A 25,318-nucleotide genomic window follows, 5' to 3' on the forward strand; every position below is an offset into this window, starting at 1 on the left:
GCATTGTAGTTCTACTCGTACAAGAACACGGCGACTGTCTGCACCTATCAATGCCCCACGAACACTTGATACTTCGTAAAACGCATGTTGTAATGTTTAGTACCTGTTGTACATGTGAAACCCCACAGGGTACTGAATAATAAAGAAAGTAAATAACAATGTACATCAAATTTGTTCTGTCTCCGGAACCACTGGGAATAGGCCATATGTCCATACAAAGTTTTTGCTTCAAATGATCGTTCCTGTCATATCCCTGAACAGTGACCACTCGTCCTAGGACACACTGTATACTTAGTTATACCGTGTCATTTTCTATAATTAAAGTTGTCTTTTAAAAAGAAGATAAGACTGTCACGAATGGTATGGCATTCTCACTCAGATTTTAAGCCGAACCTTGGCACACGTGACAAAAGATGCTCAAAACGTCGTAGTCAGAGGCCAAAAGATGGATCGAGAACAATACAGAGGAGTGCTAATCAAACCCAGTACCGATGACGAAGCACTGGCGCACACAAGATACTCTCATCGTAGTAAAGAAAAGCCGTATTGACTTTGATGTCGGTGCAGCAATGCGAAATGTTACTGTGAGAACACTGGATCAGGCATGCTAGAAATTATATCTTAGTTACAGAGAAAGTACAGCAAATATTCGTATCAGAAGTGTGGAATACATCGATGGATCTCCAGCTTATTAAGTCTCCTGATTTTGGTGGAGTCATACATGAAATGCATGAAGCGACTGACAAATTGTCAAGTGCATGTGCAGTTACACCTGTGCGGAACGACGTGGAACACAAGGAAGTGTTCTGAATAATGGAACGAAGCAGTCTCCATATTCTTATACAATAAGGTATCACCCGTCGGCTGCAACAATTACAGACCAATTCTCATGAAACAAAACACCAACGAATTTCTGCACTTATCGTCAGTGAACAGCTGGCGGTTCGTTTAGTACTGCAAATCGCCAGTGACCAGACAAGGTTTACGCCTGGGAAAGGCGCCAGGAAACAGATTACCAAAGTTCAATAAACCACGGAGAAGATCACCGCATACAATACTCTGACACTGCTGTGTATGGTCGAATTCAAGTACGCCTTAGGCTCAGGATAATGGGAAAATGAATAACCTGTGGTACTGTGTTGCCGCCAGGGTTGCCAGATATCCCGATTTTGAAGGATTGTTTCGATTTTCTTGTTGAAAACCTGATTCCCGATTAAACCATTGGAATGCGTCAAAAATACTTGTTTCACAAGAAATAACTTCCCACATAAGTCGATTCAATGTGCGAGTGTTAAATATTAACAAAAAGTCTTGTAAACGCCGAGAGACGTGCACTTAGTAGTCCTTAACATCGAACTCACTAGGGTTCGGTACCGAATCAGAAGTCGATCAAAACAATGCTTGAAGCATTATTTCCAAATTGATTCATCGTCATATAGCGAAACTAATGAAGCGCCATGGCTGGAAACGAAGGTGTCTGGCGGAGGGTAGTTGTTAGTGTACCAGCCTCACTTCCCCTTTTCCTTTTTGAGTCGCGAATGGTTCGCGGAAACAACGATTGTTGGTAAGCGTCTGTGTGGGCTCGTATCTCTCTTCAAGGTGTTTTCGCGAAATATGCGTAGGAGGAAGCAATGTGTTGGCTTACTCTTTTGGGAACGAACGCTCTCAGAACTTGAACAGTACACCACACCGTAAAAAGACCGCGTCTCTTGCAACGTCCGCTAATAGAATTAGCTGAACATCTACGTGACCCTTTCGCGTGTACTAAATGAACCTCTAATGAAACGCACTGCCCCTTTTTCGATGTTCTCTATTTGCTCTATCAATCCAATCTGTTATGGATTCCAGATTGATGTCGGCCGGTGTGGCCTAGCGGTTCTAGGCGCTTCAGTCTGGAACCGCGAGACCGCTACGGTCGCAGGTACGAATCCTGCCTCGGGCATGGATGTGTGTGACGTCCTTAGGTTAGTTAGGTTTAAGTAGTTCTAAGTTCTAGGGGACTGATGACAGGTGTTAAGTCCCATAGTGCTCAGAGCCATTTTTTTTTTTTCAAACTAACGAGCAATATTGAAGTATTGGTCAAACGAGTGTTTTGTAAGATACACTACTGGCCATTAAAATTGCTACACCACGAAGATGACGTGCTACAGACGCGAAATTTAACCGACTGGAATAAGATGCTGTGATATGCAAATGATTAGCTTTCCAGAGCATTCACATAAGGTTGGCGCCGGTAGCGACACCTACAACGTGCTGACATGAGGAAAGTTTCCAACCGATTTCTTATACACAAACAGTAGTTGACCGGCGTTGCCTGGTGAAACTTTGTTGTGATGCCTCGTGCAAGGAGGAAAAATGCGTACCATCATGTTTCCGAGTTTGATCAAGGTCAGATTGTAGCCTATCGTGATTATGGTTTATCGTATCGCGACATTGCTGCTCGCGTTGGTCGAGATCCAATTACGGTTAGTAGAATATGGAATCGGTGGGTTCTGGAGGGTAATACGAAACGCCGTGCTGGATCCCAACGGCCTCGTATCACTAGCAGTCGAGATGACAGGCATCTTATCCGCATGGCTGTAACGGATCGTGCAGCCACGTCTCGAACCCTGAGTCAACAGATGGGGACGTTTGCAAGACAACATCCATCTGCACGAACAGTTCGACGACGTTTGCAGCAGCATGGACTATCAGCTCGGAGACCATGGCTGCGGTTACGCTTGACGCTGCATCACAGGCAGGAGCGCCTGCAATGGTGTATTCGACGACGAACCTGGGTGCACGAATGGCAAAACGTCTTTTTTTCGGACGAATCCAGGTTCTGTTTACAGCATCATGATGGTCGCATCCGTGTTTGGCGAAATCGCGGTGAACGCACATCGGAACCGTGTATTCGTCATCGCCATACTGGCGTATCACCTGGCGTGGTGGTATGGCGTGTCATTGGTTACACGTCTCGGTCACCTCTTGTTCGCATTGCCGGCACTTTGAACAGTGGACATTACATCTCAGATGTGTTACGACCCGTAGCTCTACCTTTCATTCGATCGTTGCGTAACGCTGCATTTGAGCAGGATAAATCACGACAGCATGTTGCAGGTCCTCTACCGGCCTTTCTGGATACAGAAGATCTACATCTACATCTACTACATCTACATTGATACTCCGCAAGCCACCCAACGGTGTGTGGCGGAGGGCACTTTACGTGCCACTGTCATTACCTCCCTTTCCTGTTCCAGTCGCGTATGGTTCGCGGGAAGAACGACTGTCTGAAAGCCTCCGTGCGCGCTCTAATCTCTCTAATTTTACATTCGTGATCTCCTCGGGAAGTATAAGTAGGGGGAAGCAATATATTCGATACCTCATCCAGAAACGCACCCTCTCGAAACCTGGCGAGCAAGCTACACCGCGATGCAGAGCGCCTCTCTTGCAGAGTCTGCCACTTGAGTTTATTAAACATCTCCGTAACGCTATCACGGTTACCAAATAACCCAGTGACGAAACGCGCCGCTCTTCTTTGGATCTTCTCTATCTCCTCCGTCAACCCGACCTGGTACGGATCCCACACTGATGAGCAATACTCAAGTATAGGTCGAACGAGTGTTTTGTAAGCCACCTCCTTTGTTGATGGACTACATTTTCTAAGCACTCTCCCAATGAATCTCAACCTGGTACCCGCCTTACCAACAATTAGTTTTATATGATCATTCCACTTCAAATCGTTCCGTACGCATACTCCCAGATATTTTACAGAAGTAACTGCTACCAGTGTTTGTTCCGCTATCATATAATCATACAATAAAGGATCCTTCTTTCTGTGTATTCGAGTATGTTCGAGTGCTGCCCAGGCCAGCACATTCTCCAGATCTCTCACCCACTGAAAACGTCAATGGTGGCCGAGCAACTAGCTCGTCACAATACGCCAGTCACTACATGGGCAGCTGTACCTGTACACGCCATCCAAGCTCTGTTTGAGTCAATGCCCAGGCGTATCAAGACCGTTATTACGGCCAGAGGTGGTTGTTCTGGGTACTGATTTCTCAGGATCTATGCACCCAAATTGCGTGAAAATGTAATCACATGTCAGTTCTAGTATAATATATTTGACCGATGAATACCCGTTTATCATCTGCATTTCTTCTTGGTGTAGCAATTTTAATGGCCAGTAGTGTACTTCCTTTGTTGATGGACAATATTTACTGAGGATTCTTTCAACGATTTTAACTGGAATCTGACTTGCCCGTATTAATTTTATATTGTTCCACCTCAAGTCGCTCGGTACGCATACTCGTAGAAATTTCATGGAAGTAACTGCTTCCAGACATCGTTCGTCAGTCGTGTAATCATACAATAATAAATCTTTCTGTGTGCACTAAGGAGGCAAAATCCTTGGGATAGCCATATGCACACACAGAGTGACGGTAAAATCGCGTACGCCAGGTTTAAAATAGCAGTGCATTGGCGGAGCTGTCATACTCAGGTGGTTCATGTGAAAATATGTCAGACGTGATTATGGCCGCACGACGGGAATAACAGACCATCAGCGTGTGATGGTAATTCGGGCTAGAGGCATGGGCCATTCCATTTCAGTAATCATTAGGGAATTCAATATTCCGAGATCCACAGTCTCAAAAGTGTGCCGAGAATACCAAATTCATGCATTGCCTCTCACCAGGGACAACGTAGTGGGCTATGGCCTGCACCTAACGTCCGAGAGCAGTGGCGTATGCATAATTGTCAGTGCTAACAGACACGCAACACTGCGTTAAGTAACATCAAAAATTAGTGTGGGACGTACGACATACGTATTCGTTGGAACAGTGCGGCGAGATGTTACTGGACTATGACAGCAAACGAGCGACGCGAGTGCCTTTGCTAACAGCACCAACATTGCCTGCAGCACCTCCTCTTGTCGCGTGACCTTACTGGTTGGACCCTAGATGACAGGAAGACTGTGGCTTGGTCAGATGAATCTCGATTTCATTTGGTAAAGGCTGATGGTAGGCTTCGAGTGTGGTGCAGATCTCTTGAAGCCATTGACCCCAGTTGTCAACAAGGCATTGTGCCAGTTGGTATGGGCTATGTAATGGTGTGGGCTGTGTTTACTTGGAATGGACTAGCTCCTCTGGTCCAACTGAACTAATCATTGGCTGGAGATGGTTCCCTTCGGCTGCTTGGAGACAATTTGCAGGAATTAATGGACTTCATGTTCCCAAACAACGATGGAATTTTTGTAGGCCGCCCGCGGTGGCCGAGCGATTCTAGGCGTTACAGTCTGGAGCCGCGCGACCGCTACGGTCGCAGGTTCGAATCCTGCGTCGGGCATGGATGTGTGTGATGTCCTTAGGTTAGTTAGGTTTAAGTAGTTCTAAGTTTTAGGGGCTGATGACCTTAGAAGTTAAGTCCCATAGTACTCAGAGCCATTTGAACCAAATTTTTGTAGAAGACAGTGCGCCCTGTCACCAGGCCACAATTGTTCGCGATTGGTTTGAAGAACATTCTCGTCATTTCGAGCTAACGATCTGGCCACCCAAATTGCCCGACATGAATCCCACTGAACATTTATGGGGCATAATCGAGAGGTCAGTTTGTGCACAAAATCCTGCGCTGGCAACTTTTTTGCAACTATCGACGGCTATAGAGGCAGTATACCTCAATATTTCTGCAGGGGACCCAATGCGACTTGTTGGATCAATGCCATGTCGCGTGGTTGCATGACGTCGGGCAAACGGAGGTCCGACACAATATTAGGATGTATCAAATGAGTCAAATGGCCCTGAGCACTATGGGACTTAACGTCTGAGGTCATCAGTCCCCTAGAACTTAGAACTACTTAAACCTAACTAACCTAAGGACATCACACACATCCATGCCCGAGGCAGGATTCGACCCTGAGACCGTAGCGGCCGCGCGGTTCCAGACTGTAGTGCCTAGAACCGCTCGGCCACCCCGGCCGGCTTAGGAGGTATCCCATGATTTTGGCACATCAATGTATGTGCTACAAATGCTTTACATTGTGTTCAGCACCATCATCCCTGGAAAGCCTTGTGGAAGTTTGGACGTTATGAAAGTAATGGTCCTATAACACTCCCATGGGGCAGACGCAAAGTTCATTTTACGTCTGAAGAGTTCTCTCCGCGGAAAATGAAATGCTGTGTTCCGTTTGCTAGAAACTTTTCTATCCAATCACACAGTTGGTGCCGGCCGAAGTGGCCGTGCGGTTAAAGGCGCTGCAGTCTGGAACCGCAAGACCGCTACGGTCGCAGGTTCGAATCCTGCCTCGGGCATGGATGTTTGTGATGTCCTTAGGTTAGTTAGGTTTAACTAGTTCTAAGTTCTAGGGGACTAATGACCTCAGCAGTTGAGTCCCATAGTGCTCAGAGCCATTTGAACCATTTGAACCACACAGTTGGTCTGATAGTACACACGCTTGTGATTTTGTTTACCAGGCGGCAGCGCGGAACTGTATCGAATACCTTCCAGAAGGCAAGGTACACGGCATCTACGTGGTGCCCGTATCTTCTGCTTTCTGAATTTCGTGGACAGACAGAACGAACTGTTGTTTTCGGAAGATACAGAGGAGATTTTCTATTTCCAGGTATGTCGTAATATGCGAACATAAAATATGTTCCAAGATTGAACAGACCAACGTCTGCGAAACGTGAATGATCTGTGACTTTTTTCCAATGATTAGGAAAGATTCGCTCCTCCAGAGGCCTACGGTACACTGGTGCTAGAAGAGGGACAAGTTCCTTCGCATCTGAACTGAATTGCTTTTAGAAACAGATGTTTCGTATTTCGGCTTTTTCTGCGGCATCCTCCGTTTTAAAGCCATTATGGTCACAGAGTGTTTGGACACATGGCTTCGATCTGTTTACTGAAATAGCGTACGACCAAAAAACCGAGGATTTTCTGTCTTTAGACAGAAATTTGCTTTCGAATTCAGCGTTCTTCACGGAAGCGAAAACTACTTCAAACACAGCCAAGGGTTGCAGCACTCGGAGCCTCCGTTCATCACCCGGTCTCGAGCACTAAAATTATTGAAAATATTAAACCAGTAGTTGTTGGATATATGTTTGCGCTCCATATTCGTATGCGTTGGTTCTAATTTCTAGAAAGTCCGTTTCGAAAAAATCCCGACTGGTTCAGTTTAGGAATGTCAGATTAGTAAAATATCACGATTTTATTTCGAGAAATCTGACAGCTATGGTTGGCGGCGTGCGACTTCCAGACCGCACAGCGTAGAATTGCACCCTGTTGTGTGGAGTAGCAAGTCATGGGAAGCAGGAAATGAGAATGCTGGATTCCAAAGCAGCCTTGGGGAACGAGTCGAACCACCACGTCTCGGACGATTCTGCAGCTGCACTGTCCAGCGATAAATTCGCCAGGTATTCCAACAGACGACTGTACCTGCCATAGAAGATTCAACTGAAGTTGGCTATCATTGAAGAAGCCGCTCTAGAAGAGTCCCGGACGAGCTGGCACCATGATGATGCAACGAATCATTATTTCGATCACAGAAATAAAAAAGGCTTCTGACGTGCCGTCCTCTGCTCATGAAGGCCATGACAGTTGTTGGAACATCCACCCTATTCACCGGTCTTGATACCAACGAGCTTCCATCTATTCACATGTCTAAAGCAGGTATATAACTGGAAAATGTATTTAGTTCAACGGATAGTATGGACATTTTGCAGCATAAAGTCTACACACTTAAAAATATGTGTAGACATAAAGTGGATTGCGTGGAAAAAAAGTGCGTTTCTAATACAAAAACTGCCAGTTTTCCACATTGCTCTTGAACAGCAAGAGACGATCGTCGGCTTTCACAGCTCCTCCAGATTGGAACTCAGTGGCAGCCGGCCTTGCAACAAGACGCAAGATGTAAACCAAAACCGTCCGCAATCGTCTTCTTAACAGTAGCTTCTGTACATGTTAACCTCATACTTGTGTGCATTGTTAGTGTAGTATCCAAATACATTGGGCAGAGTAATGCCGTCGATGAATTTTTCCTTTCCTGCCAAGAGAAGGAATGCAATACTTTCCCTTTTTGTATTTGTTTAAGTGATGTCATTCGCTTAGATCCATTAAAGTTATTTCTGTAGACTATGAGTTTTCTTTGCTTTTAGTGGATGTTTCTAAGACGGACCTTTCCTTGCGTATGCAGGGTGGTCTATTGATAGTGACCGGGCCAATTATCTCACGAAGTAAGCATCAAACGAAAAAACTACAAATAACGAAACTCGTCTAGCTTGTAGGGGTTGAAGCTATGGTTGGCCCGCTAGATGGCGTTGCCATAGGTCAAACGGATATCAACTGGGTTTTTTTAAAAACAGGAACCCCCATTTTTTATTACATATTCGTGTAGTACGTAAGGAAATATGAATGTTTTAGTTGGACCACTTTTTTCGCTTTGTGATAGATGGCACTGTAATAGTCAAAAACGTATAAGTACGTGGTATCACGTAACATTCCGCCAGTGCGGACGGTATTTGCTTCGTGATACATTACCCGTGTTAAAATGGACCGTTTACCAATTGCGGAAAAGATCGATATCGTGTTGATGTATAGCTATTGTGATCAAAATTCCCAACGGGCGTGTGCTATATGTGCTGCTCGGTACCCTGGACGACATCATACAAGTATCCGGACCGTTCGCCGGATAGTTACGTTATTTAAGGACACAGAAAGTGTTCAGCACATGTGAAACGTCAACCACGACCTGCAACAAATGATGATGCCCAAGTAGGTGTTTTAGCTGCTGTCGCGGCTAATCCGCACATCAGTAGCAGACAAATTGCGCGAGAATCGGGAATCTCAAAAACGTCGGTGTTGAGAATGCTACATCAACATCAATTGCACCCGTACCATATTTATATGCACCAGGAATTGCATGGCGACGACTTTGAACGTCGTGTACAGTTCTGCCACTGGGCACAAGAGAAATTATGGGACGATGGGAGATTTTTTGCACGCGTTATATTTAGCGACAAAACGTCATTCACCAACAGCGGTAACGTAAACCGGCATAATATGCACTATTGGGCAACGGAAAATCCACAATGGCTGCGACAAGTGGAACATCAGCGACCTTGGCGGGTTAATGTATGGTGCGGCATTATGGGGGGAAGGATAATTGGCCCCCATTTTATCGATGGCAATCTAAATGGTGCAATGTATGCTGATTTCCTACGTAATGTTCTACCGATGTTACTACAACATGTTTCACTGCATGACAGAATGGCGATGTACTTCCAACATGATGGATGTCCGGCACATAGCTCGCGTGCGGTTGAAGCGGTATTGAATAGCATAGTTCATGACAGGTGTATTGGTCGTCGAAGCACCATACCATGGCCCGCACGTTCACCGGATCTGACGTCCACGGATTTCTTTCTGTGGGGAAAGTTGAAGGATATTTGCTGTCGTGATCCGCCGACAACGCCTGACAACATGCGTCAGCGCATTGTCAATACATGTGCGAACATTACGGAAGGCGAACTACTCGCTGTTGAGAGGAATGTCGTTACACGTGTTGCTAAATGCATTGAGGTCGACGGATATCATTTTGAGTATTTATTGCATTAATGTAGTATTTACAGGTAATCACGCTGTAACAGCATGCGTTCTCAGAAATGATAAGTTCACAAAGGTACATGTATCACATTGGAAGAACTGAAATAAAATGTTCAAACGCACCTACGTTCTGTATTTTAATGTAAAAAATCTACCTCTTACCAACTGTTCGTCTGAAATTGTGAGTCATATGTTTGTGACTATTACAGCGCCATCTATCACAAAGCGAAAAAAGTGGCCAACTAAAACATTCATATTTCTTTACGTAGTACACGAATAAGTGATAAAAAATGGGGATTCCTATTTTTAAAAAAAGACAGTTGATATCCGTTTGACCTATGGCAGCGCCCTCTAGCGGGCCAACCATAGCGCCATCTGGTTTCCCCCTTCAAGCTACACAAGTTTCGTTCTTTGTAGTTTTTTCGTTTGGTCTGAGGGGGGAGTGGGGCAGGAGAGAGAGAAAGAGACTGAGATTTCGATGTACAGACTTACTTCATTTTATTAGAAGCACACCACTCTGATATTAAATTGAATAAGTGGCGATGAACCATTCATGTTCCGCAGTTAAAACTGGTATCATTGTCGACCCACTAAGCTTCTCAAAATTTTCTTGCCATGATCGAGTTCCAGTAGGCGCTAAAACTGAGACTGCTCTGTGTCGGCAACACTGCAGACAAAAATTGAAGACTTCTGAAATATTATTGTGTCAAATCAGTTTTCAGCACAAAAGAACTGTGTTCTCTGACCTTCTGTTTACAGTAATGGTGTAGAATAACAGTATTTGTATTTTCCAGTTATTCTTTGCTGTCTTGTTTTCGTATTTAGTAACGCAAGTGCCAATTTTATTAAAGACAAACAGGATACCTCTGAGTAATCGAGTTAGTTAACATGCTGAGAGCGCTCGTTATCATGATTGCCCATTACTGGCAGTGGATTGAAGTGCAGTTGGAGGCGTCCCATTCGGAGAAGTAATTGTTTGATTAAAATATGACAGATTGGATTAAGAGAAAAGATCACCTTTTCAGCAAAGAGTTTTCGGAGTTACTCGCACAGTTGGTAGCAGGATTCCATGTAAGTAAGAGAGATTTAACACTGAAGTAAGCCGATATGTCGATGACATTTATCACTTGACTGATAAGCTGTCTGTCCAAGATATGAATTCCGTGAAGGTTGGTAAGTCCTAAAAATTACATTTCTGTTCTTCTGCTAAGCAAAAGTTACTGACCGGCTATCTCTGTGTCACAAGATAAACCCTAATCTTCTCTTTGTATCCGTCTGTTGGAAATCCAAGATGATAAGGGTACCTTTCACATAAGGTATTTCGCCTTGGCGATGACCTCTAATATAGAAATATTTCTATTAATGAAAACAACCAAGCAGCTCTTTAAAAGTTTAATTGCTGATACTGTTTTTATCGAATGTCTGCTTATTTCTCTTATCCGTAATTATACAGACACTGTATCAGAAGTGCTGTTGTACAGGAATAGGAAGGAAATATAAAAGTTGCGTTTAGAGAACCTGAAGAGAGCTATGTGCCAGACAGCAATGCCTCTCGGTGTGGATATATCTGTATAAGAGCCCGGTAGATACGGTTTTCAGCGTCAGTGAGATGATGTGAAACCAGTGTACAGCTTGAGTTTTGGCTACCACACAGAACGGATATAACTAGCACACATACCTAACTGATAGTGAAACTGGCCTGCTCATTGATATGTCTGAAATATACTCGTACCATGGACGTAAGGAAAAACAGTTTTTTATGTGACACCAAGTATGAGTTACCTTTGTCAGGGATTTTCTACGAAGATCTAATTCATATATCAGTACAAGCATATGTTGATAACGTTGGACTCTTTTAGCTGGTCCTAAATACAAAGCACGCTTTGTACCTGTGGAGCGCCGTACCACGCTCGTGGAGTGTCTAACGTTGACGTTAACGGACCGTAATTCTAAAACGCCATCTCGCAGAATGACTAAAGAAAATTATAGTTCGTGAGCTCCTCAGCGTTCCACCAGTTCTGAGTCAAACTCGCGTATTTTGCAGCTGTCCTTGGTCTTTCGCCAGTCCCTCCATTTCGTTGTGCTCTTGGTCGATGTGCCTTACTCTGGGTCATCCCTGCTACGCTTTTCTTCCACTTCTTCTTCGAAAAAATTGAAAGTGAAAAAAAAAATAGTTGCAGAAAAGTACTCTGTAGTCTACACATATTAAACAAATTGGCCAGATGCAAGTAGCACGTGTGCTCTAATGGTTCCATACAGACTTAATTATTTATACAAACGGTTCATCCTTCCCTGGAATCGAAATTTTCGACGACTTTTGGCTGTTATCGACAATGATACTGGCAATATATCGTCCCAGGAATTTCAGTACTTTTAAGCTTGAAGTCGGATAACAAATGACAACAGAAAATTTTTTTGTTTGATATAATTACAGATTAACCATTTTCGGTTTTTTCCCTTTGGAACACGTGAGGCAATACTGACCCGACGACTAGTCTTAGAAAATAGATTAAGGAAATGAAAACCTACGTTACTAGCAACTGCAGACTTAGAGAAAGCTTTTGACAATGTTGACTGGAATACTCTCTTTCAAATTCTGAAGGTGGCAGGGGTAAAACACAGGGAGCGAAAGGCTATTTACAATTTGTACAGAAACCAGATGGCAGTTATAAGAGTCGAGGGACAAGAAAGGGAAACAGTGGTTGGGAAGGGAGTGAGATAGGGTTGTAGCCTATCCCCGATGTTATTCAATCTGTATCTTCAGCAAGCAGTAAAGCAAACAAAAGAAAAATTCTGAGTAGGAATTAAAATACGTGGAGAAAAAATAAAAACATTGAGGTTCGTCAATGACATTGTAATTCTGTCAGAAACAGCAAAGGACCTGGAAGAGCAGCTGAACGGAATGGACAGTCTCTTGAAAGGAGGGTATAAGATGAACATCAACAAAAGCAAAACGACGATAATGGAATGTAGTCGAATTAAATCGGGTGATGCTGAGGCTATTGGATTAGGAAATGAGACGCTTAAAGTTGTAAATGAGTTTTGCTATTTGGGGAGCAAAATAACTGATGATGGTCGAAGTGGAGAGTATATAAAATGTAGACTGGCAGTGGCAAGGAAAGTGTTTCTGAAGAAAAGAAATTTGTTAACATCGAGTATAGATTTAAGTGTCAGGAAGTCGTTTCTGAAAGTATTTGTACGGAGTGTGGCCATGTATGGAAGTGAAACGTGGACGATAAATAGTCTGGACAAGAAGAGAATAGAAGCTTTCGAAATGTCTTGCTAGAGAATAATGCTGAAGATTATATGGTTAGATCACATAACTAATGAGGAGGTATTGAATAGAATTAGGGAGAAGAGAAATTTGTGGCACACCATGACTAGAAGAAGGGATCGGTTGGTAGGACATGTTCTGAGGCATCAAGGGATCACTAATTTAGTAATGAAGGACGCTTGGAGGGTAAAAAGCGTAGAGGGAGACCAAGAGATGAATACACTAAGCATATTCAGAAGGATGTAGGTTGCAGTAAATACTGGGAGATGAAGAGGCTTGTACAGGGTAGAGTAGCGTGGAGAGCTGCACCAAACCATTCTCTGGACTGAGGACCACAACAATAACAACAACAACAACAACAAGCTTTGCTTGTACTGTAAACATTGATTCTTGCCAAATTTCATGGTTCTAGATCAGTGGGAGCGGTGTGCTAAGAACATGCCCCTCTATATCCGCATCTCGGAACGCCTGTGAGCTGAGGATGACACGGCAGTCGGTCAGTACCGTTGGGCCTTCATGCCCTGTTCGGGAGGAGAGAGAGGGTTCAATGGGAATATCCTACAGGTTTTGATGAGTGGGTTTGCGGGTATCAAAACATACGACAGAAATTGCCGTATCTTTTGATTGTGTTCGATTCCCGGCGGGGTCAGGGATTTTCACCTGCCTCGAGGTGACTGGGTGTTTGTGTTGTCCTCATCATTTCATCATCATCCAGGAAAGTGGCGAAATTGGACTAAGCACAGATTGGATAATTGTACGGGCGCTGATAACCACGCAGTTGAGCGCCCCACAAACCAAACATCATCATCATCATCATCTTTTGATTGCATTGACTTGGCAGCTTAACTTGACTTAAATTTCAACATGATACTGAGAAAAAGGCGCCTTAACAGACGGACGAACAAAGAGACAGTTGGATAACAGATGACAAAAAACTTTTGCGTTTGGCGTAATTACAAAGTAACAGTTTCGAATTTTTGCTTTACTTGTATTGTGGAGCCTTGCTTATTGGCACATGTCATGATCCTAGGTCGACTGGAAATACCCTGCAGGTTTAGTTGTGTGAGTTTGCGAATATCAAAATATGTGACATACTCGTAAATGGCTGTGTCTTTCGATTGTACTGGGCTAAAAGCATCAATGTTTTACACGTCAAGGGATCTAGACCTTACTAAAAGAGGTATACTTCAATTTGATTAGCCTGAGAATAGAGGCTTTTAACTGTCAGACAGGCGGACAACAAAGTGATCCTGTTAGGATTCGGTCTTTACCGATTGTCGTACGGAACCCTAAAACTTGTCATTTTTAGAGTAATCTGTGAAGGTGGCACATTGTGCTACAAGGTTATGGCATAATCTGCACCCCTGGTGGATTACTTCAAAAATGGTGAAGCAGAAGATGCAAAACGGGCGCAGGTGTAAATATGGGCACCCTTCCCCAAGGGGGTATGGGATATGCTGCAGACTTATGGTAAGGTCTGTAAACAGTGCCGCTTGTTGATAAAAGGAAGAAGTGGGCAGTTGGAGCCTTTATTTCAAGCAGTATGAACGCAGCTTCGGTTGTAGTGCGCATTGGTGTTTGTTCTGGCCTGCGAATGTTTGACCAGAATATGAAATAGTTTCTGCTCATAGTTTAATGTAATTTCGCACTGATATCTGGAAAACTACAATCCCAAGTACTTTTAGAAAGACTTCTTTTAGCTTACATGTGATACTGGCCACTTTACTCAGGGGGGTGTCCATTTAAACAGCGAGACTTCGAATGCAGTTTCTGTGTTCGACATATCTCCTGCCCCAACATGAAGCAGAGAACCACCAATCGAGTACGCAAAGCAGCATGTGCCAGCTTCATCACTGGAACACAATACGGAAGGTTTAGTTGACCAAGTCGCTAGACAAACATGCTGTCAAGAAGACGTCGTTGAGTTTTCCATGGGTTGGAGGTCGGTTATGGGGCAGGATTGGGAAGCCCAAATAAAGGCCTTCAAAGAAAGAAAATTCAGTACATGAAATAATTCACTTCTTCATCAGAGTCCTCGGACCCTCCCGTTGTATACAGCAAGGCACTTGTGGAGAAGCGTGAGTGCAATGCAGCGCTCTTTCTTTTTTTTAATTTTTTTTTTTTAAAGTTGCTTTCGCACGAGATATAACGCAGTGACAATAACTTCTGAAGTTTTCAATGCAGCTTAATGCAACTTATTATTTCCTTTCCAGTGGACCCGCATCTTGTATGAGGTCGAAGAACGAAATATTTTATTTTAAATACACGTTTTTTGCTGCGCTATTTATTTATTTACTTGTAGTGATACAAGTTACACGGCGAGCTCGTTTCGACGATTTGCCTTCATCAATATTTATATATGTGTTTGCAGAGGGAGGGAGGGAGGGAGGGAGAGAGAGAGAGAGAGAGAGAGATATTGATTTCTGATTGAGATTTTTACTTTAAGTCGTAACTGGTACCTCAATTTTGGTTGCTGCCTCCTTGAATGATCAGCTTCTGCACCAGTTGGTGACGTATTGCAAGTTGGAGGAAGATATTGTTCTTTTAAGGTTCAAAATACGACTCTGTTAGTTACTTGGCCGTATTGCGGATAGCTTTGAGCCCAAGTTTTCGTAGCTTTTCATACCTAAGGGAGCATTGTTGTAAGTAAATAAGATCAAACAGCAATCTGCTTTTCGTGAGAAAAGGAGATTGCTTGGCACACAAACTTCCTTCAAACTACACGTCGTGCTACATCAAAATTGGTCAGTGGAGTTCAGAACCATACTATTGTACAAGAACATAATCCAGTTACTGTAATTAAGAAATTACGAGAGGTTGTTACTTATTGAATGAAAACTATAGAGAATGCATTTCTTTTCCTGTATTTTAGTGAACTTTCTGTCGATTGATAGACGGCGACGACAATGAAGTTCACCTCGTTTTCCAAAAACAAGATATTTCTATTCTTCGCTTCCAGAAAATTTGTATACATAAATGTTTGACAACTCTTACACATACTTTACTCGATTTTATCACTAAAATATCAATTTTCATTAAATGTAACAGTACTTTCTGAGCGACGGCCTAGCAACACGTCCTCTTTCCACAAGATACAGATTAACAGTCCTCTTTTTTTTTAAATAAATCAATTGTCTTTTTTTTTTAGTCCATACTCAAATATTCTCTAATACTATCGTAGCGGGGATTGCGCGCTAAAGAGTTTCTTGCTGTCCAGCTGCGCTTCACTTCACTTCACTTCAAGTACTTTTTGAATCAGATTTACATTTACGGTATTAACATACATAACCGAGCTTCTCAGAATAAAATCAGGCACAAATTAGTGAGGCGCACATAACATTACAGTGTGATGTGTCCATACGGCATCTTGGAGCTTAAATACCGGTTATCTCTTTGTTACGATACGATCACGTTATTTGTATGTAATTTTTATTTGCGTGATCTTGCAAAGTTATTTTTCGACGGCTTTTCTGACAGATTCGGTTCCAGCGATGCTATATAACTTTGTAAGATGACGCAAATAAAAAGAAAACATATAAATAACGTGATCGTATCTTAACAAAGAGACAACCGACACTTAATCTCCAAGCCCCATATGGAACACCTCACACCAGCTAACACGTAAACCTACACTTGATAATGGCAAATCGCCAGAAAAAGCTCGTCGAGTAACTTGTATCCCTACGAGTAAATAAATAAATAGCGCAGCAAAAACTTGTATTTAAAATAAAATATGTCGAAGTTATTATTTATTTAACTATGCAGTTGCATTGTAATAAAATTGCTTAACATTACAAAAGTTTCCAAATTGCATCAGCACATGGCTGTTGTAGTCTTCATGCCATATTACTTTACTCTTGGTATCAGTAGCAACATGTCTGCCGTTCAGAAACCAAGAGCGTGCATAATCCACAGGCTGAAACAACTGCAGTGGAGAACCAACCAGTTTACTGAACACCAGATTTCTGGCGGTAGAAAAACGGGATTTAGCTCTTGTATGTGTGATGATAAGATTCATTTCATGTGATTAATAATGTTAGTACACGCTTTTCGAAATACATAATGCGGTCCGTGTTAGCTTCGTTAAGTGCTTGCAGGACAGTTTAGGTATCAAAATCACTGAAAGGTTGATTATTTTTTACAACTTTAAAAGTAGTGCGAGATACATTTGCTGTCAGCTCTTGTTCATTCTGAGATGCACAAGTGCAAGCATTTTCCAAAGCCTTCTCTTTAGCGCAAAGTAATATTTGGGCAACAGTTAAATGAGCGGCATTTTTGTTAAATTTAAATATTTTTTTCCTCAAAACAGCCCCCTCTTCTTTTCCTGAATGACCTAAAGATGACATCGGTATGGAAGCCCAAAAATGTGCAATGTTTATGCCTTGCTTATTTCTTTCTGAGATCAAACTTCTTACTTCTTTGGAAATTTTGTAACTAAGTTTTTTGTTTGAAACGATTACCCAGTCATTTTTCTTACAAAATGCGGTTTCTTGAGCCAGAGTCCAACACTTATCATTTGACTTGCTACCGTACATAAGCTCGTTCACTGTATTTTCACAGTGGGTTCAGTGTTGAGGTTTTACATTTTTACGAGGGTGAGTCAAATGAAAACCTTAAATTTGTAATAACAAATAGAAATTTCGCGCCGTTATCCTGTAAGTTGGTAAGCATGCTACAAACAACGTGCAGAATGACATGTAGGTGGCAGCATCAGTATAATGATAGCCGTCCCACCTGCGACTTGCACCAGGGAAGAACAGCGTTCTGTTATTCGGTTTTTGCGTAGTGAAGATGTGAAACCTACTGAAATTCATCGACGAATGAAGGTTCAGTACGGTGATGCATGTTTGTCACAGCAGCAAGTCTAAGAATGGAGTAGGAAGTTCGCAAATGGTGTGACTTCAGTGGTAGATGCTCGTTGTCCAGGTCAGGCACAACGAGTTGTGACTCCACAGAACATTGCAGCAGTTGAATACATGGTGAAGGAAAACCGCCGAGTGACACTGAATGGCATTGCAGCATGTTTACAGATTAGTCATGGGTCAGTAAACCACATTGTTCATGATTTGCTCCAGTTTCACAAAGTGTCTGCAAGATGGGTGCCACGGCAGCTGACTTCTGAAATGAGAGAACGATGTGTTGATGCTTGTGAAGAGCTTCTTCAGCACTTTGAACGAGAAGGTGATGGCTTCCTTGCAAGAATCTTTACTGGGGACGAAACCTGGGTTCACTTCCACCAAACTCAAACGAAGAGAGCGAGCAAGTAATGGCGCCATTCCTCATCACCAAAACCAAAGAAGTTTCGAACAGAACTATTAGCAGGGAAGGTTATGCTGACTCTCTTTTGGGACGAAAAAGGCGTCATTTTGGAGCATTACATGCCTAGAGGGACCACTGTCACCAGTGCATCATACAGAGATCTCCTAAAAATCGTTTGCAGCCTGCAATCAAATCAAAGCAACATGGATTGCTGTCGGCAGGTGTCCTATTGCAATATGACAATGCAAGGCCCCACACAACCCGCACAACAGTTGCAACAATCACAGACCTGCATTTTGAGTGTCTTCCTCATCCACCTTACTCACCAGACCTTGCCCCAAGTGATTTCCATATGTTTGGACCACTCAAAGACGCAATGGAAGGAAAGAAGTTCCATTCTGATGAAGAGATATGGCACACGGTGCATGAGTGGTTGTGCAGACTACCAAAATAATTTTTTTCTAAAGGAATTTATGCACTTTGTAAGCGCTGGAGTACTTGCATTTAGCGTGGGGGAGATTATGTTGAAAGGGATACAGCTTTGTACCACTTCTGCACAATAAATAATATTTTAAAAAATATTTAAGGTTTTCATTTGACTCACCCTCGTACTTTTATCATCAGATTAGAGTTTTAGATTAGATTAGTACTTGTCCCATAGATCATGAATATGACCATTTGTAATGATGTGGAACGTGTCAGGTTAATAAAAGGTGTCTATACAAGATATTACATTACACAAAATATTACATGACACTTAATATTTTTAATTTTTTTTGTGGGGTTTGGGGAAATTACCCACTTACCATATCCAAAAATTCATCTAATGAGTAGAAAGAGTTGCCATTAAGAAATTCTTTTGATTTCCTTTTAAATGCTATATGGCTATCTGTCAGACTTTTGATGCTCTTAGGTAAGTGACCAAAGACTTTTGTGGCAGCATAATTTACCCCCTTCTGAGCCAAAGTTAGATTTAACCTTGAGTATTGAAGATTATCGTTTCTCCTAGTGTTGTAGCCATGTACACTGCTATTACTTTTGAATTCCAGTGATATCGTCAAAATTCCTAACTTTCCCCTCACGCAGTAATTATTGTAAAGTTCTAGCGTTTTCAATGGAGGAGAGCAAGTAAAATAGTTGCTGTCCATCTTACCTTAACCTCTAAGCTAACTTGCCACAACAGGCAGGACATGCCGTACAGTCACACATAACAACCAACAAGAAGGGAACAGTAAGTGTCCCGTGTGTCTGCTCATTCACAGAACAAGAACGTAGACTTACTGACTGTTTACCAGCGATTCAACGATTCATTTGTGGAGAATGGTAACCTCTTGCTTCAAAACGATCGAAAGAGTTAAATGTATCGCTTTTCCTACCATAGACTGCACTGGCATCGTTCATCTGTCGATTAACACCGTGAAAAAAAGCAAGTAAATCCGATGTATGTCCATGAAATACACCGTTGTCAAATTTTTAAGCACTCTTACACTGTAAAGATGTTACCTTGCGGACAGAAAAACTTAGAGTGCGCGTCCCCCCCTAGGAAAAGAGTACAGGTTAAATGTATTATGTGCCAAATGTGGCCATACTTCATTGTGGTGGGGCTTGAAAGAGTCATTTACCGTACGTTTACGATTTCTGCAAGTATTTTTTGATTTGATCTTCATTTAAAATTTTTAAATACAGAACTTGCTCTTTCTAGGCTAGTCTAGCGTATTGTTTTTTTTATGCTGCTTCAATAAAACTTTTGAAAATATTTTTGTGGCTTTTTTTCTTGTAAATGGCCTGTTTTTGCACCTCATTTTTAGTGCTGTATTACGTGATTTTTGTGAATCTTCTTTTCGAATAGAAATATAAGGTGCAATGAAATGTAAAGAGACAATTGGTAAAAAGTAAGTAAACTGTTTATCTTTCGAAACTAATCAACATAAGTTAACTTATTTATCACGCTGTGAGACAAGACGGTCAATGGCCTTCTTGTAAAAATGTTTGCAGTTGCCTATGGAACCCTGATTGTACTCAGGCATGCACCTCTTCGTCCAAAGCAAATGGATGGCCACGAATTCTTACTTAGGGACCCAAAAATAAGGAAATCATATAGGGATAAATCGGAATTGTATGGAGAATGTGTAAGGGCTTCCCAGTGAAACTTCTGCAGCGTAAACAAGGTAGCCTTGGCAACATGTGGTGCCACCCTGGGTATAATCATGGCTCCGTAGGAAACTGCAAACATTTCTCCATGAGGGCAGTGACTGCCTTGTCTCACAGTGACATGACTGTCGTAACTTATGGCGATTAGTTTTGAAGTAATAAACAGTTTACTTACTTTTTTCCCTCTGTATCGTTTTCGTTTGACTGCACCGTATAATGGACAATAACATTTTCTAGCATCCTGTCATTTACTAAGTGTGTCAAAGGAATAAATTCTGAACGTTGTTCCTTCATGACATCTGCCCTATCAAACCGACATTCTAAGTTCTGCACATAACTTTTTCAATACAACTTTAAAAATAAGACACTGAATTTATTATACTTTGTGTTTATAGAACGAGGTCGCTACAATATCTTATGTTCATCCATACAATTTCGCAAGTCCACTCGAGTTAGCCATTGTTTTCAGTTTCAGCATGATCACCGTAAAATATTGTCTGTTTTCTCATCTCGCACAAAAAGATACCTACATCAATGATTAATAATCTTTGCGCATTTTTCCTGCGCCCCAGATGAATGATTGTATATGCTACATTCATGTCAGACTAGGACTGTAGACAAACGCCAAATAAAATAAAATATTGTGCTCTGTCTCGTATCATACAACATTGACATGAATAAACAAATATCAGTGTTCTCCCATACTTCCCACACTCTGGTGTACAATTGCCCACATTGCTCTCGCCCGTAACCTGCTCGGTAGACACTCTTACTTGTCGGACCAGACTAGATCAAGCGTCAAAACTACACACCCCACTTGAGGCCTCCAGTCCAGTAGAGATGAGAAATGGCGAGGTTCATCATCTGCGCCCTTAAGGTATGTTTTCTTAAGCAATACAAATTGCATGCTGCCTGCAATATATTCCGACAATGTTGCCCAAAAATTTTATGGTCACACGAATTGCAGTCACATGTGCTACCACATTATCGGCCACTATTGCCGAGTAATGTTTCCAACAATACATTTCTGGGCCAGAAGTGTTTATGTGGGGCCACACTATTGCCACACAATGGATGAACACAAGCTAGTGGAAGTGAGTGCGGCTCTCCTGCTATTACATCACACAGTGACTCAAGTTACACTCGTGCTCATAAATTAAGGATAATGCTGATACATGGCGAAACAATGCTCTGGTGGGCCGTTTGCGGGTTTAAATCACCTCGGGGTATGACCATGCGGTGCATTTGACCTGCAGTCATCGCATGGTGGCGCTGGCAGTAGTCCACATATGCAGAGGTGTGTTGGTGCATGTCAGAGTATGGTGCAGCGAGTATGTGTGCAGACGTTTTCAGACGTGCTAATGGTGACTGTGCGTTGAAAACGGCTCAAAGAACATATATTGATGACGTTATGAGGGGTAGAATAGTAGGGCGACTGGAGGCTGGTCGAACACAGCAGGTCGTAGCACGGGCCCCCCGTGTGCCACAAAGTGTGATCTCAAGATTATGGCAACGATTCCAGCAGACAGGAAACGTATACAGGAGCTACAGTACAGGACATCCACAGTGTACAACACCACAAGAAGATCGATATCTCACCATCAGTGCCTGCAGACAGGCACGAAGTTCTACAGGTAGCCTTGCTTGGGACCTTACTGCATCCACTGGAACAGTTGTCAGCAGACACACAGTCTACAGACGACTGAGCAGACATGGTTTATTCACCTGGAGATCTGCAAGGTGCATTACACTGACCCCTGGTCGCAGGGGAGCCCTAAAGCCTGGTGTCAAGAACACAGTAGATGGTCATTGGAACAGTGGTCCCAGGTTATGTTCACGGATGAGTCCAGGTATAGTCTGAACAGTGATTCTCACTGGACTTTCATCTGGTGTGAACGAGGAACCAGATACCAACCCCTTAATATCCTTGAAAGAGACTTGTATGGAGTTCGTGGTTTGATGGTGTTGGGTGGGATTATGATTGGTGCAAGTACATCCCTGCATGTCTTTGACAGAGAAACTGTAACAGGTCAGGTGTATCGGGACATCATTTTGCACCAGTATGTCCGACTTTTCAGGGGTGCATTGGGTCCCACCTTCCTCCTGATGGATGATATCGCATGGCCCCACCGAGCTTCCATCGTGGAGGAGTACCTTGAAACAGAAGATATCAGGCAAATGGAGTGACCTGCCTGTTCTCCAGACCTAAACCCCATCGAGTATGTCTGGTATTCTCTCAGTCGACGTATCGCTGCGTGTCTTCAAACCCTTATGACACTTCAGGAGCTCTGACAGGCACTGGTGCAAGAATTTGAGGCTATACCCCAGCAGCTGCTCGACCACCTGATCCAGAGTATACCAACCTGTTGTGCGGCCTGTGTATGTGTGCATGGTGATCATATCCCATATTGATGTTGGGGTACATGCGCACGAAAAAGTGGCATTTTGTAGCACATGTGTTTCGGGACAGTTTTCTCAACTTATCACCAATACCGTGGACTTGCCGATCCATGTCATGTGTGTTCCCTATGCGCCTATGTTATTAGCGCCAGTTTTGTGTAGTGCCACGTTGTGTGGCACCACATTCTGCAATTATCCTTAATTTATGAGCATGAGTGTAGAATGAAAAAGAGAAATCAGCCTTTATGGGTAAGCTGTTTTTTAAGTAGGCTGAACACTTAAGGTAAGGGTGTATATAGAAAGAAACCATGTTATCATGCACTACTATTTTTCGACATAGTCACCTCCAACACTGAGACATTTCTCGTAGTGTGCAATCAGTTTGAGGAAACCGCTCTGGTAAAACTCGGTTCCCTGCAGTACAAGGAATTGTCACAAAACCTGCTCCACCTCAGCTGCACAGCTCTCAAATTACTCTCAGTAGTGATGACAGACATCTGATATCCATGCATGATACTGGCACACTCGTCTATGACAGTCATGAGGCATCAAAAAGTTTTGAACTCAGTACTCCAGGTTCCATTACAGATATTTCCACATCCACATAATGGACACCTGCAGATCAAATTGGCTGTATGGAGATAGCTGTATATTGTATCCAAAAAGACGTGTGCATTATGTAGCATTCTGCTCAAGGTATCTTTGAGCAATAATTTGTAGCTAGCGTTCATCAGCTGATATTGTTGGCTGCTTGTAACCACTTTGAGGTTGATCTTAAATATTTCATGTCTCTCAGTAGTGGCTGAATGTTCGAATGATATCGCTGTGGCAGTGCCAATAATGTGGTCAGAGTGTCATCTTGACAAACTTTCTTGTTAAAAATTGGCAGTGTTTGTGGGGCCTAAGCTTTAAATTACTATTTGTGGCATGTTCACTCATTGAACAGTGGACACAAGCTGCAGTGCCCTGTCCATGATTGGAGACGCAACACATTCTATACAGCTCCATTGAGAATGAAGGTTTACTTTTACCTCCATTACACAGGTAGCTACAGACAGGGATTTCTGTAGTCAAAATAAATTTGAGAAAGAAGTTATGAATATCATAGAGGGAAACATTCCACGTGGGAAAAATATATCTAAAAAGAAAGATGATGAGACTTACCAAACAAAAGCGCTGGCAGGTCGATAGACACACAAACAAACACAAACATACACACAAAATTCAAGCTTTCGCAACAAACGGTTTCTTCGTCAGGAAAGAGGGAAGGAGAGGGAAAAACGAAAGGATGTGGGTTTTAAGGGAGAGGGTAAGGAGTCATCCCAATCCCGGGGGCAGAAAGACTTACCTTAGTGGGAAAAAAGGACAGGTATACACTCGCACACACACACACACATATCCATCCGCATATACACAGACGCAAGCAGACATTTGTAAAGGCAAAGAGTTTGGGCAGAGATGTCAGTCGAGGCGGAAGTACAGAGGCAAAGATGTTGTTGAAAGACAGGTGAGGTATGAGCGGCGGCAAATTGAAATTAGAAATTAGCGGAGATTGAGGCCTGGTGGATAGTGAGAAGAGAGGATATGCTGAAGGGCAAGTTCCCATCTCCGGAGTTCTGACAGGTTGGTGTTAGTGGGAAGTATCCAGATAACCCGGACGGTGTAACACTGTGCCAAGATATGCTGGCCGTGCACCAAGGCATGTTTAGCCACAGGGTGATCCTCATTACCAACAAACACTGTCTGCCTATGTCCATTCATGCGAATGGACAGTTTGTTGCTGGTCATTACCACATAGATGGCTTCACACTGTAGGCAGGTCTGCGCCCCCGGTGTAAAACCTGTCCCATGCACCCTCCCACCGCCACCTACTCCAGTCCTGTAACCCGGAAGGTGTACACGATCAAAGGCAGAGCCACGTGTGAAAGCACCCACGTGATTTACCAACTGACCTGCCTACACTGTGAAGCCTTCTATGTGGTAATGACCAGCAACAAACTGTCCATTCGCATGAATGGACACAGGCAGACAGTGTTTGTTGGTAATGAGGATCACCCTGTGGCTAAACATGCCTTGGTGCACGGCCAGCACATCTTGGCACAGTGTTATACCGTCCGTGTTATCTGGATACTTCCCACTAACACCAACCCTGTCAGAACTCCGGAGATGGGAACTTGCCCTTCAGCATATCCTCTCTTCTCGCTATCCGCCAGGCCTCAATCTCCGCTAATTTCTAATTTCAATTTGCCGCCGCTCATACCTCACCTGTCTTTCAACAACATCTTTGCCTCTGTACTTCTGCCTCAACTGACATCTCTGCCCAAACTCTTTGCCTTTACAAATGTCTGCTTGTGTCTGTGTATATGCGGATGGATATGTGTGTGTGTGTGTGTGTGTGTGTGTGTGTGCGCGAGTGTATACCTGTCCTTTTCTTCCCCTAAGGTAAGTCTTTCCACTCCCGGTATTGGGATGACTCCTTACCCTCTCCCTTAAAACCCACATCCTTTCATCTTTCCCTCTCCTTCCCTCTTTCCTGACGAAGCAACCGTTTGTTGCGAAAGCTTGAATTTTGTGTGTATGTTTGTGTTTGTTTGTGTGTCTATTGACCTGCCAGCGCTTTTGTTTGGTAAGTCTCATCATCTTTGTTTTGAGAAAGAA

The 25,318-nt window shown here is 43.0% G+C and overlaps 1 protein-coding gene across 7 annotated transcripts in view; it reads left to right on the plus strand.

Annotated features, from left to right (window-relative positions):
• The window catches only part of LOC124776819 (leukocyte elastase inhibitor-like), a 221,034-nt gene that overhangs the window by 36,330 nt on the left and 159,386 nt on the right, over positions 1–25,318 (plus strand). The gene's annotated exons all lie outside the window — the stretch shown is intronic.

The sequence above is a fragment of the Schistocerca piceifrons genome, chromosome 2 (assembly GCF_021461385.2).
Source record: "Schistocerca piceifrons isolate TAMUIC-IGC-003096 chromosome 2, iqSchPice1.1, whole genome shotgun sequence".
NCBI classification, from domain to species: Eukaryota; Metazoa; Arthropoda; class Insecta; order Orthoptera; family Acrididae; genus Schistocerca; species Schistocerca piceifrons.